The sequence below is a fragment of the Lontra canadensis genome, unplaced genomic scaffold (genome assembly GCF_010015895.1).
Source record: "Lontra canadensis isolate GAN:19392208 unplaced genomic scaffold, GSC_riverotter_1.0 scaffold1, whole genome shotgun sequence".
Taxonomy (NCBI): domain Eukaryota; kingdom Metazoa; phylum Chordata; class Mammalia; order Carnivora; family Mustelidae; genus Lontra; species Lontra canadensis.
This window is the reverse complement of record NW_022630995.1, coordinates 63,397,313-63,409,528: the sequence shown is the minus strand read 5'-3', so window position 1 is coordinate 63,409,528 and position 12,216 is coordinate 63,397,313. Positions and strand designations below refer to the sequence as shown.

The window sequence follows — 12,216 nt, the reverse complement described above, 5'->3', positions numbered from 1 at the left end:
GAACTCACTTTAAAACAAAACCAAAAACAAGAGAAGTTACAGGGAAAGATCCTGATCCTCCCGACTATCTCCGAGAGCTATTCCTGTCTAAAAAGCCAGGCCCACCCACCGTATAGTGGCCAGGCCTAGCTGCTCTGATTCTTTACCACGAGTTCTAGAGAAATTTTAGTGAGGCTCACTTGCCCACAGACCACAACTGTTATCACCCCCTCTCTTCTCCAGCTCCCCTCCTCCACCAGCTCTCCAGACCGTCCGTGGACTTCCCTACCAACACTCGCTTCCTCCATTAGCACCACCCAGCTGCAAGATGTAAGTCACCAGTATGCAATTTCAAATTTCCCAGTAGCCACAGTAAAAAGGAAATGAGTAAAATTCATTGTAGTAATATATTTTATTTAACTCAATAGATTCAAAATATTATCAATCCAAACAGAATCGGGGTAAGAGATACTGATATTTTATATTTTTCCCCCATACTGAGTCTTGGAAATCTGGTGTATGTTTGACACAGCACATCTCAAATCAAACTAGCCACAATTCAAGCACTCAAAAGCCATATGTGGCTCATAGCTAACTAACTGAACAGCACAGTCCTCGCTGATGTCCAGTCCTATGAATTTAAATACCATCTATGTAGCAATTACTCCTTTCTCTCAAGAATCCAGGAATTCTAGAACCATCAAGCTACAAGACAGTTAGGTGTCTAACTGGCTTCTCAACTTATAATAGGTCTTAAAAAAAACCCCACAAAAACTGAATTCTCACCACCAACAACCTTGCTGAGACCTTCCCAATGTCAGCCAAGGTGACCTCCTGTTTCCACTGCTCAAAGCAAAAGCTTTGGCATCATCCAGACCCCTCATCCTCCTCTCAAATCCCATACCCAACCCACCAGCAAATCCCTAGTTCTCCCTTCCTAACACATCCAGAATCAGGGTCCTTCGCCTGTTCTGCTCTCCCTCTGGACGACGCTCAGCTCTTCAGAGAGCTCCTATCCTTCCCCCTTACTTCCTTCGGGTCTCAGCTCAAATGGCATCTGATCAGAGAGCCCTTCCCTGTCCACCCTATACAACATGACCCTCGTCTCCTACTTTATTTTTCCTCTTAGCAGGAGCTGTTGCTTGACGGCTGTACCCATTCGCTTACTCATATTGTCAGGACAGAACAGGGCTGCGTATGCACGGGGAGCAGGGGCCCTCGGGAGAACCTGCTGCAGAGCCCAGTGGACCCACAGCCACCCGCTGCTGCACATCCAGAGTCCTCACGGTGCCCACTTTTTAAGTAAATAAAGCCCCAAGTAATCCTACATACCCGCTAGTGGTGCTCTGTTCAACTGAGCCTGACTGATGGTTCAATTTTATTTTCATTCCTGACTTGCCTGTGATGGGCTTAGGATTCATTTTACTAGATTTCAGAAAATGAAATCCCAGGGATAGGTCTGAAACTTAAACTGTTTCCCTAAAGCTTCAAGTAAAGCACACCTTAAAAAAACAAACCAATACAAAAATCTAAAACTGCAGTTCAGTACCAACTTCCTACTGCTGTTTTTACAGCTCCTTTAAAGACTTTTTCAGTTTGTAGCATTCTAGATTAGAGGTTTTTCAACAAAATACACACTGAGTTCACATAGTCTTAATTAGTAGTTTTTAAGAACACTCAAGAATGCTGTAGGTGCATTTATATAATGCATTCCCGAAAGTCTCCAAGTTGGTAACCAAATTGTTAGTGGTGGTCACTCAGAGGTAGCAGCATAAGGAGGCATGAGGATGAGGGGTGCTTCTTTTAAATAGTGTTTACTGGACTAGGGCACGGGGCGGGGGGCAGGGGGGGGTCAGCTGGCTAAGCATCTCACTCTTGATTTCAGCTCAGGTCATGATCTCAGGAGTGTGCGATCAAGCCCTGTGTCGGGCTCCACAATGGCTGTGGAACCTGCTTAAGATTCTCTCTCCCTGGGGCACCCAGGTGGCTCAGCCCGTTAAGCATCTGCCTTCAGCACAGGTAATGATCCCAGGGTCCTGGGATCAAGCCCTGCATTGGGCTCCCTGCTCAACAGAGTGCCTGTTTCTCCCTCTCCCTGCCGCTCTACTTGTGTTATCTCTCTGTCAAATAAATAGAGGTCTTTTTTTTTTTTTTAATAAAGATTCTCTCTCTCTTCCTCTCCTCCCCCTCAACACACACACATCCCCATTTAAAAAAAAAAAAAAAAAGCCTTTATAGGACTGACATAATTGGCAGGGTCCAGTGCAAATTGAAAATGTAGGCCCCTTGATCAAAATTATTTAAGCATCAAGGCAGCTCCTCCTGTGTGTGCTCTCTGACAAATAAATATATTTTTTTAAAAATTCCTTAAAAAAAATATGTTCAAGGACACCTGTCTCAGTCAGTTAAGCATCTGCCTTCAGCCCAGGTCATGATCCCAGGATCCTGGGATCGAGTCCTACATCAGTATACCTGCTCAGCAGGGAGCCTGCTTCTCCCTCTGCCTGCAGCTACCCCTGCTTGTACTCTCTTGCTCTCACTCTCTCCCTGACAAATAAGTAAAATCTTAAAAAAAAAAAAAGAAAAAAGAAAAAAAGTGTTCAGGGCGCCTGGGTGGCTCAGTGGGTTAAGCCTCTGCCTTCTGCTCAGCTCAGGTCAGCTCAGGTCATGATCTCAGAGTGGCATCGGTCTTTCTGCTCAGCAGGGAGCCTACTTCCCCCACCCCCCTGCCTGCCTCTCTGCCTACTTGTGATCTCTCTCTCTCTGTGTCAAATAAATAAAATCTTAAAAAAAAAAAAAGTGTTCAGCAACACAGAAGCCCATCCCATCAACTAGCTCAGTAAATTCTGGCACATTCATACAATGGAATACTAGGCACATAAAAAAGCCACAGTGAATCAGATGTGAACATAAAGACCTGTGTGTGGGGATATGGAGAGCACCCCAAGAGACAAAGTTCAAGGTTTGCTTAAACACAAAACACTCTCGACAAGGATTCCCATTTTTTAGAAACACTGGTGTATTTTTTGCCTAGGACACCCAAGAAACTTATCAATGTTTTCTTCAGTACAGGATGAGTACAGGAGGGGTAGGAGCATGAAAGGAGACTTACTTTTCATCTTATAATCTGCTGTTGTTTTAGAACAATGTTTTGATGAATCATACAAAATATACTTTAACAGTTTTTTAATTTTTTAAAAATATTTATTCACTTAAGTTATCTCCACACCCAACATGGGGCTTGAACTCAAGCTGCACGATCAAGAGTCGCATGCTCTTCTGACTGAGCCAGCCATGCACTCCTACTTTAACAGGTTTGTTTTTTTTTTTTTTAGATTTTATTTATTTATTTGACAGACAGAGATCACAAGGAGGCAGAGAGATAGGCAGAGAGAGAGGGGAAAGCAGGCTCCCTGCTGAGCAGAGAGCCCGATGCGGGGCTCAATCCCAGGACCCTGAGATCATGACCTGAGCCGAAGGCTGAGGCTTTAACCCACTGAGCCACGCAAGCACCCCTACTTTAACAGTTTTAAATAAAGCTCTTAAATTTATAAAAACAAGAAACTCCTTTGCTGGTACCAGCAAAGAAAGTAAAAAATAAAAATGCAATCAGTACTCAATTATCTATGGTGGTAACCAAATAAAGCGATGGCAAATCACCACCACCAAAAAAAGAATTAAAAAAGCGTCTATTCTAATAGCCAAACTATGGAAAGAACCTAGATGTCCATCAACAGATGAATGGATAAAGAAAATGTGGTACACACACACACACACACACACACACACACACACACACAAATGGAATACTATGCAGCCATCAAAAGAAATGAAACCTTGCCATTTGCGATGACGCAGCTGGAACTAGAGGGTATATGCTTAGCGAAATAAGTCAATCGGAGAAAGACAACTATCATATGATCTCCCTGATATGAGGAAGTGGAGATGCAACGTGGGGAGTTTTGGGGGTAGGAAAAGAATAAATGAAACAAGATGGGATCAGGAGGGAGACAAACTGTAAGAGACTCAATCTCACAAGACAAACTGAGGGTTGCTGGGGGGAGGCGGGTCAGGAGAAGGTGGTAGGGTTATGGACATTGGGGAGGGTATGTGCTATGGTGATTGCTATGAAGTGTGTAAACCTGGCGATTCACAGACCTGTACCCCCTGGGGCTAATAATACATTATATGTTTATTTAAAAAATTTAAAAATTTTTTTAAAAAAGCATCTATTCTATTTCAGCTTTCTCTCCACTAAAATCTTCACAGAAGATGCTAAGAAACAAAATGTTAATCAGACACCTAAGAAAAAGCTAGTGACTGAATAAATAAATTAAATTAAGGGTTTGAATAAATCCCCAAACTGGGCCAACAATTTTTGAAACAGCTCTGTACTAGCTATTAAGATTCCAAAGGTACTCTGGAAAATGGAACTGAGCTAGAAACTAGCTCCTGGTTGAAAAGGAAAAGAAGTCCCTCCTCACTTTCCACCTCCCCATACTAACTATGGTAATAACCGCATCACCAAAAATGAAGTCTGAAAATGCACTAAGCCACATTTCCTGATACTTATTTAGCTCCATGACTTTTTTCTTCACAGATAATGGGCTCATTTCACTCTGTACTGAGCAACCACTCCCCTGTGCCAGGTACCATGAAGACTGCAGACAGTGCCCGGCTCGCTTCCAGTCACGAGAGGAGCAAATGTACGCATGTGCATGCACAAACACACACCTACAGTGCCTGTATTCATAGAACCCCCACTTCTAGCTAGAAACAAAAGCAGCACATTCTCGGGCATACTGTAATGATTAAACTACTGTCTTACTGCCATTATTTCTAATACAGACACTAGTTCATCCACTGGGATAGCCCTATCATCCACAATTCTTTGAGGCAGGTTTTAAGAGAGATTTATTAGGAATATATAGATTTCCAGGACACCGGTTAAGCATCCACCTTCGGCTCGAGTCATGATCCTGGAGTCCCCTGGCAAGCTCCCCGCTAGGTGGACAGTCCACTTCTCTCTCTGACCCTCCCTACTCTCGTGCTTTCTGTCAAATAAATAAATAAAATCTTAAAAAAAAAAAAAAGTTTCAAAATTGGGGCACCTGGGTGGCTCAGTTGGTTAAGCATCTGCCTTTGGCTCAGGTCATGATCCCAGGGTCCTGGGACTGAGCCCCACATCAGGCTCCCTGCTCAGTGGAGAGTCAGCTTCTCCCTCTCCCCTACCCCTCCCCCATGCTTGTGCATATGTGCTCTCTCTCTTTCTCCATCTCAAAAATTAAAAAAAAAAAAAATCTTTAAAAAAAAGTTTCAAAATTATATCTGGTTTTCCTTACCTAATTTCTCCCTCTCCAGCCGGGGTAACAGTGATGACCAGACAAAGGAAGAGACAAAAAGCTATGGGGAAAGCCTAGTGACCCAGAACGCTTTGGAAGGAATATCAAAATCAGAATTTAAACAGTCACTCCAAATTCTAAATAGAGAGATTCTATCACTTAATAATTACAAGACATATAAAATTAAAATGAAAACATTTGCTTTACTGAAAAATAACATAGTGTGAAATTTGACAATTCCCATTTCCACTTTCTTTTTTTTTTAATTTTTTTAAAAAAATATTTTATTTATTTATTTGTCAGAGAGAGAGAGAGAGAGCGCGAGAGCAAGCACAGGCAGACAGAGTGGCAGGCAGAGTCAGAGGGAGAAGTAGGCTCCCTGCGGAGCAAGGAGCCCAATGTGGGACTCGATCCCAGGACGCTGGGATCATGACCTGAGCTGAAGGCAGCTGCTCAACCAACTGAGCCACCCAGGCATCCCTTCCACTGACTTTCTTAAGCCACAAGCAAAAAACGTGGTTCACCTACAGATAGGTCTGGTCTGCCTGTCCTCAGAATAATTTAGGACCACTGTCACTAATCTGCTTGTGCAAGAGCCCTCTCCAATGAAGTACTCACTTCTCTGCTTGGCATCGAACTAATAAAGAATAGGATTGCAGGTGGAAAACCCAGAGGACTTTTTCTTTACACACACACTTAGAAGGATGCCCGGGGAACAATATGTGAACATTGTTACAGTAAACCAGCACATACAATCTATCAACTTAGCCAACCACTAGTGTTTTCTACACCTGCTTAAAATACTGGCTAACAGCTGCTGCTTACCGAGCACTTACTATGTGCTGGCCCTGTTCTGCATCATGGGCATGCATGAAGCTCTCACTGAGAACCATTCCAACCCTGCTTCCCCTCTGCTGAAATCAGAGACTGCTGGATGGCTGACTTAATTCCCTCAAGCATTTAATGAGTAAGTACTACATAAAAGACCACACTGCACAGTAGAAGGAATCAGCAGTGGATAAGGTTTCCGGTCTTCCCTCAAGAAGTTTATAATCCAGGAAAGGCCTCCACGTAAAGACTACACTAAAATGTCATAAAGAAAAATAACTGAGTGGGGGCATCAGTCAAGCACTGTGTGGGAGAAGAATGATAAGGAGTTAACTCTGACAACCCAGGAAAAGTTTCTTTCATGGAAGCAGAAGCATTTAAGCCAAGCTTCCAGTATTAAGGATTTTGATAGGAAGAGAAAGGCGCAAAGGACGTTCCAGAGTAAAGGAACTGGACAAAACAAGCACAAAAGTGGCCAGAAGCCTAGGGCTGAAATATGAGGTGGAGGCGGTGAGAGAGAGGCAGTACAGACAGGGCTGAGAGTTATAGGAGGCCAGGTGGCGTTGGTCTTACAGTGATTTCTTTACCACTAAGACCCAACTGGTGGTAGTGTCTCTAAGGAGAAAATCTTTGTAGGAGTAAGCCTACCAACAGAACTAGGCCATATCTCAGGTGCAGCAGAATGGTGGGGGGTGGGGGGGTTGTGCTGAGAACCTCAGCAGCGCACACTGGAGGCGGGGATGATGGGATCTGATCTACCCACTGAGCAATTCTGGCAACAGAACACGGGAAGACCAGGGAGACCAGAGAAAGGGAGGCCATCAGCAGGCCTACAGTAACAATCTACAGGAGTACTGGAAGGGCTCACTAGGGGAACTGCTGAGAAAAACGCTGATGGAAAAGAGACATGGGGGGTAGACCTCGTAAAAACCCAAGTTTCCAGCCTGGGAATGGTAATGAGGGAGACAAATGTGTGGCAAAGGCATCCTATAAGCTTCTATCTGAACAAGGACGTGCCACACACAAAGTATAGCCACTTTAAGTGACGCTGCAGAGCAAAAATAGCACAGACAAGACTGTTCTCATTTCACAGAATAAAGACACTGAGGTCCAAGAGAGATTTAACTGACTTGCCCAGGTGACACAGGGGGAAAAAGAGGAGCCAAGACACCAACCCGAGTCTTGCAAACTCAGGCCTAATGTTCTTTATTTTATTTAATTAATCAATTACTTATTTATTTTAAAGATTTTTTTTTTTTTTTTAATTTATTTGTCAGGGACAGAGGGAGAGAGCGAGCGAGCACAGGCAGACAGAGAGGCAGGCAGAGGCAGAGAGAGAAGCAGGTTCCCTGCCGAGCAAGGAGCCCGATGTGGGACTCGATCCCAGGACACTGGGATCATGACCTGAGCCGAAGGCAGCCGCTTAACCAACTGAGCCACCCAGGCGTCCCTACTTATTTATTTTAAAGATTTTCTTTATTTACTTGTCAAAGAGAAAGAAAGCACAAATAGGAGGAGCAGCAGGCAGAGGGAGAAGCAGGCTCCCCGCTGAGCAAGGAGCCAGATGTGGGACTCGATCCCAGGATCCCAGCCGGGATCAGGACCTGAGCCAAAGGCAGACACTTAACCAACTGAGCCACCCAGGTGTCCCCTAATGTTCTTTAAATAACCCTCCCAAAAACCAAGTTACTTTTAATATTGTAACAAATGTCCAAAAAAAAAAAAAAAAAAGGCGTTTTAAACAAAAACAAAAAATGCTTTAAAAAAGAGCTTTAGGGACGCTTGGGTGGCTCAGTGGTTTAAAGCCTCTGCCTTTGGGTCAGGTCATGATCCCAGAGTCCTGGGATCAAGCCCCACATCGGGCTCTCTGCTCAGCAGGGAGCCTGCTTTCCGCAACCCCAGCCCTCCCCCCACCTCTGCCTACTGTGATCTCTGTCAAATAAATAAATAAAATCTTAAAAAAAAAAAAAAAGAGCTTTAATCTGCTGGGAGTGCAATTTTATCTCAAAGGTAAGAAATATTCTGGGGCGCCTGGTGGCTCAGATGGTTAAGCGTTTGCCTTAGGCCCAGGTCATGGTCTCAGGGTCCTGGGATTAAGCCCCACATCAGGCTCCCTGCTCAGCCGGGAATCTACTTCTGTCTCCCCACTCCTGTGCACGCGCTCTCTCTCTCTCTCTTTCTCAAATAAATAAAAATAAAATCTTAAGAAGTATTTTAAAGCTTGTGCTCTTGTTCCCTCTACCCAACAGAGGGACTTACTTCCCAGTCAGCAGTGCAGGCTCATGGACCCTGAAGTTCAGACACAGAAGAGAAAGGTGGTTGTTTCTAGTTTCTATAAAAATCCCACCTGGTATTATGTGAGAGATCAAACATAATGGAAAAAAAATATTCTAAGTATTAAATACCTTCAATGTAATAAAGCTATTTTGAACTCTGTGGCTGGTACTCTTATGTTTGTTATTAAAATACTTAATAATATACTGCATAAGTAGAATGACAGACTTTGACTTTATTTAGCAAATATTTGAACACTTTTGTGTTAATGCGCCTGAGTAAGGTGCTGGGGGGAAAATAATGGTATGGCCGTCACAGCCGGAGTTTCACATACACAATGTAAAGTGATACAGGCAATGATGAAAGCAAAAGAGAGGGTTATGACTGCAGCAATGAATAATTCACATTGACAGGGTTTCTAAAGGGCTCCAGAGGACATAAAACGGGGTGTGAACTTTTAAAAATGGGAGAGGGCAGGAGTGAGAGCACTGCAATCAGAGAAAAGGACATAAGCAAAGAAGGAAGTAGCTGGGCACACTTAGAGAATGGAGCATAGTTCCATTCGGTGGGACAGTGTAGAAAGGTGACAGAGCGGTCAGGTAAAGTTCAGAGATGATTCCGGCCAGAACGAGGGGCCCTGAATGTGATGCTCGTGCATCTGGAATCCAGGCTCCAAACAACAGGCAGTCTTAGCTCTCTGAGCCAGAGACTGGCAAGATGTGATCTTGTGTTTAGGAGAGAGGACTCTGGCAGCCAGGCAGAGTGTGCACAGGAAGGGGTGGGGAGGAATCTAAAGAGAGCATCAGCCAAGAGAGGAATCTGTGGCTTCACAAACTAGCACTAATCTTGTATTTTAAAAGCAGAGGGCTTTGGACAGAATTACTTCACATCTCCCCTCACCTGATCACCCCAAGCACCCTGTGGGACAGGTATCATCATTCCTTCCATATTACAGACCAGAAAACTGACTCAGAGGCCATTAATTGCTCCATTTCCAATGCTGCTAAAACAGGGAGAAAAGGCAAGCACACTATGCAAAAATAAATAAATAAATAAATAAATAATAAAAATCCTACTGCTTCCGAAGCAAAGGTAAAGGTATATCATTAGAGAAATGCTAAAAATCCATAATTTTCTGAAATGTTGGCAGCTTGTGCAACAAATAAGCTAATTACCATTAAAATTATTACAGATTTGCTTCTTGTTTTTGACATGTTAAAGACTTGTACTATTCTTTAAAAAGCAAAAAAACCCTCTAATTCCACTTCCTATGGATTTAAATACTTAACAGTAGTAATCTCCCCTCCACTGAATATTCAGTGGCCAAACGGGCAAACATGAAAACTGATCCATGTGCCCAAACTGAAGAAGTAAACTACTTTTGAAATAATTAAAAATTCATTATTTAGCACGTACAGCAATTCAATCTAGTATATACAATAAGGCATGATTACAAAGCGCTTACCTAAAGGTAGGCAAAGGCACAATTTTGGAAATGGTTTTTGTCACAAAGAAAAGGCATAAAAAGGATTCTGAGGCCCATTTAAGAATGGATCCATCCAAAACAACCAATGACAGAATATTTGACCTTCAGGATGCAGACTGGTAGATTTCCCCCGCTTTAAGTGCATAGTCTACGAAACGGTCCAGGAATTCTGGCACGGGTCTCACACTGCATAGGAGAAATCTAGCTTGGGGATCTGATTGTTTAGTTTTATCCACAACATCACCTCCTATTAACAAAACTGCCTGCCCGCACCCCTTCACCCATCTTCTACCACCGGGTTGTCTTTTTTCCTTTCCTTTTCTTTCTTTAAACAAGCAAAGGCCCAAAGATGTAAAACCCATTCTTAGAAACTTGGCACAATGAATCCAAGCATCCCACCCAGCTCATTACTAGAAGGAATCACAATTAAATGATCACAAGGAACCGCACGTCCCCTCCCCGCCTAATCTCCTATACCTTCTTCTAGGTTAAGTCTCTATACCTCGCCCAAAGGCCCCAAACTGAGAAACCAAAACTGGGTTCCGCCACGACCGGGGCGGGGCGGGCAGGGGTCTCGTCCCGGGGAGCCCGGCAGGCCTGTCACCTGCGCACTGCCCGCGGCACGCTACCCCCTCAGGAAGCAGGCGACCCTTCGCACGCGACGGCCCCGAATCCCGGGCCGGGAGGTGCGGGGAGCTCCGCGAGCCCGCCGCAGCCCCGCGAGTCCTGCATCCCGCCGGCGCCGGCGACTCAGCGGGCCCGCAGCTCTCGCCGGCGGCCGTAACCTTCGCCGGACCCCGCGCCCCGCCCGCCCCGAGCCACAGGCCCGCGCGCCCGTCACTCAGCGCCCGCCCCGCCCCGCGCGGCCCCTCCCCCGCCGGCGATCTCCCCGCCCGGGCCCCCAAAGGACAATGCTGGAGGGGAGGGGCGGAGGCACGCGCGGGCCGAGGGCAATGCGCCGGGCGCCCACCCGCCGGTCGCTGGGGAGTCTCGCCGCCAGCCCCGCCGCCCCCGGGCCCCGCCTCGCCTCCCCGCCGCGAGCCGCTCCCCGCGCGGCTGCACCGGCCCATTGTGCGGACTCATCGTCCGGCCCCGGCGCGCCCGGCGCGGAGCGAAGCCGCAGCGGCCGGGACGGGGGGCCTCCGGGCCCCGCCGCACGCCCCGGGCCCGGCCGGGGTGCCCGCGGAGCCCGCGGGCCCGCCGGGGCAGTCCGGCCTCCCTCGGGCCGGCCCCGGGCCCCTCCGCGCTGGCGGCCGCCCCGGCCCGCGCCCACCCGCCCCGACCCCGGCCCGCGGTACCTGCCGAGCGGCCGGGCGGCGCGGCGGCCGGCGGGGGCGCCTCCTCTCGCGGCGAGGGCTCCGAGCGGCTGCCGAGCGCCGGCGGCCCTGGCCTGCGCCTTACGTAAAGCGGCGGCGGCTCCGGCGCCACTCGGCGGAGGGCGGGAGGCGGCGCGCCGCGGCCGCTCCGCTCCGTTACCCGGCAACTGGCCTCAGCGCCTCGCTAGCCGTGCGCGCTCCATATCCTTCCGCCCAGCCGCCGGATTACATCAGCGCCCGCCCGCCCCGCCCGGCCCCGCCCCTTCGACTGCCCGGCCCCGCCCCTACGGCCGGCGGGCCCCTTGGGCGGGCCGCGCAGGGGCCCCGGGCCTGGCCGAGCCACTGGGCGGGGCGTGAGTGCTGGGGGCCGCGGGGAGGTGTGGGGCTGCGGGTGGGAGCCCACCCCACGTGAGGGCCGTCGGAGGGGAAACGCCCCCTGCGGAGGGGCGCGGGGGGCGGCATCGGGCGAGATTCCCTCAGCTCCGCGGCTGCCCCTCCCCAGACCCCAGACACCGCCGGGGCCGCGCGACTTGCCCTGCACCGCCACTCCCGTGGCCCGGTACAGCCCCCGCCTTTCCGGGTGCAGGCTCCACCTGTCTGCGCCCCCTCCTACCCGCGTCCTGGGATGGCTGGAGTGGGCGGTTTAAAATAAAGACTTTAAATTTTTTTTTTTTTTTTTTTTTTTTTAAGAATCCCAGAAGACAAGCTAAAGAAATGTGACATGGCTCTTTTTATTAAGTAGGCAAAAATAAATTCTGGAACATTCGAAAGTGGGAACCAAAAATGTGCACTAACCTTTTAATCAACGTCTCTCTTCACACCCACCTTCCTTAAATGTGATTCCTAGTCCCGTCCTTAAAAAGCAAAAAACTAAGGATGATTGGCACCAGAAGGGATGAAGCCCAGGAGATTACCTACTTACAAAGAGGAAACCTGTCCAGAGGAGAAGTGCCCTACCTGGGGTCATGGTTCCGTTGATGTATTTGTTGAG

At 47.7% G+C, this 12,216-nt stretch overlaps 1 protein-coding gene across 1 annotated transcript in view; it reads right to left on the bottom strand.

Moving 5' to 3' along the window:
* The window catches only part of KIAA0232 (KIAA0232 ortholog), an 81,835-nt gene extending 70,445 nt beyond the window's left edge, over positions 1–11,390 (bottom strand). Inside the window, exon 1 of the mRNA XM_032855443.1 lies at positions 11,208–11,390. The gene's annotated coding sequence lies outside the window, so the exon portion shown is untranslated. The remainder of the gene's footprint in view (positions 1–11,207) is intronic.
* Positions 11,391–12,216: the final 826 nt, after the last annotated feature.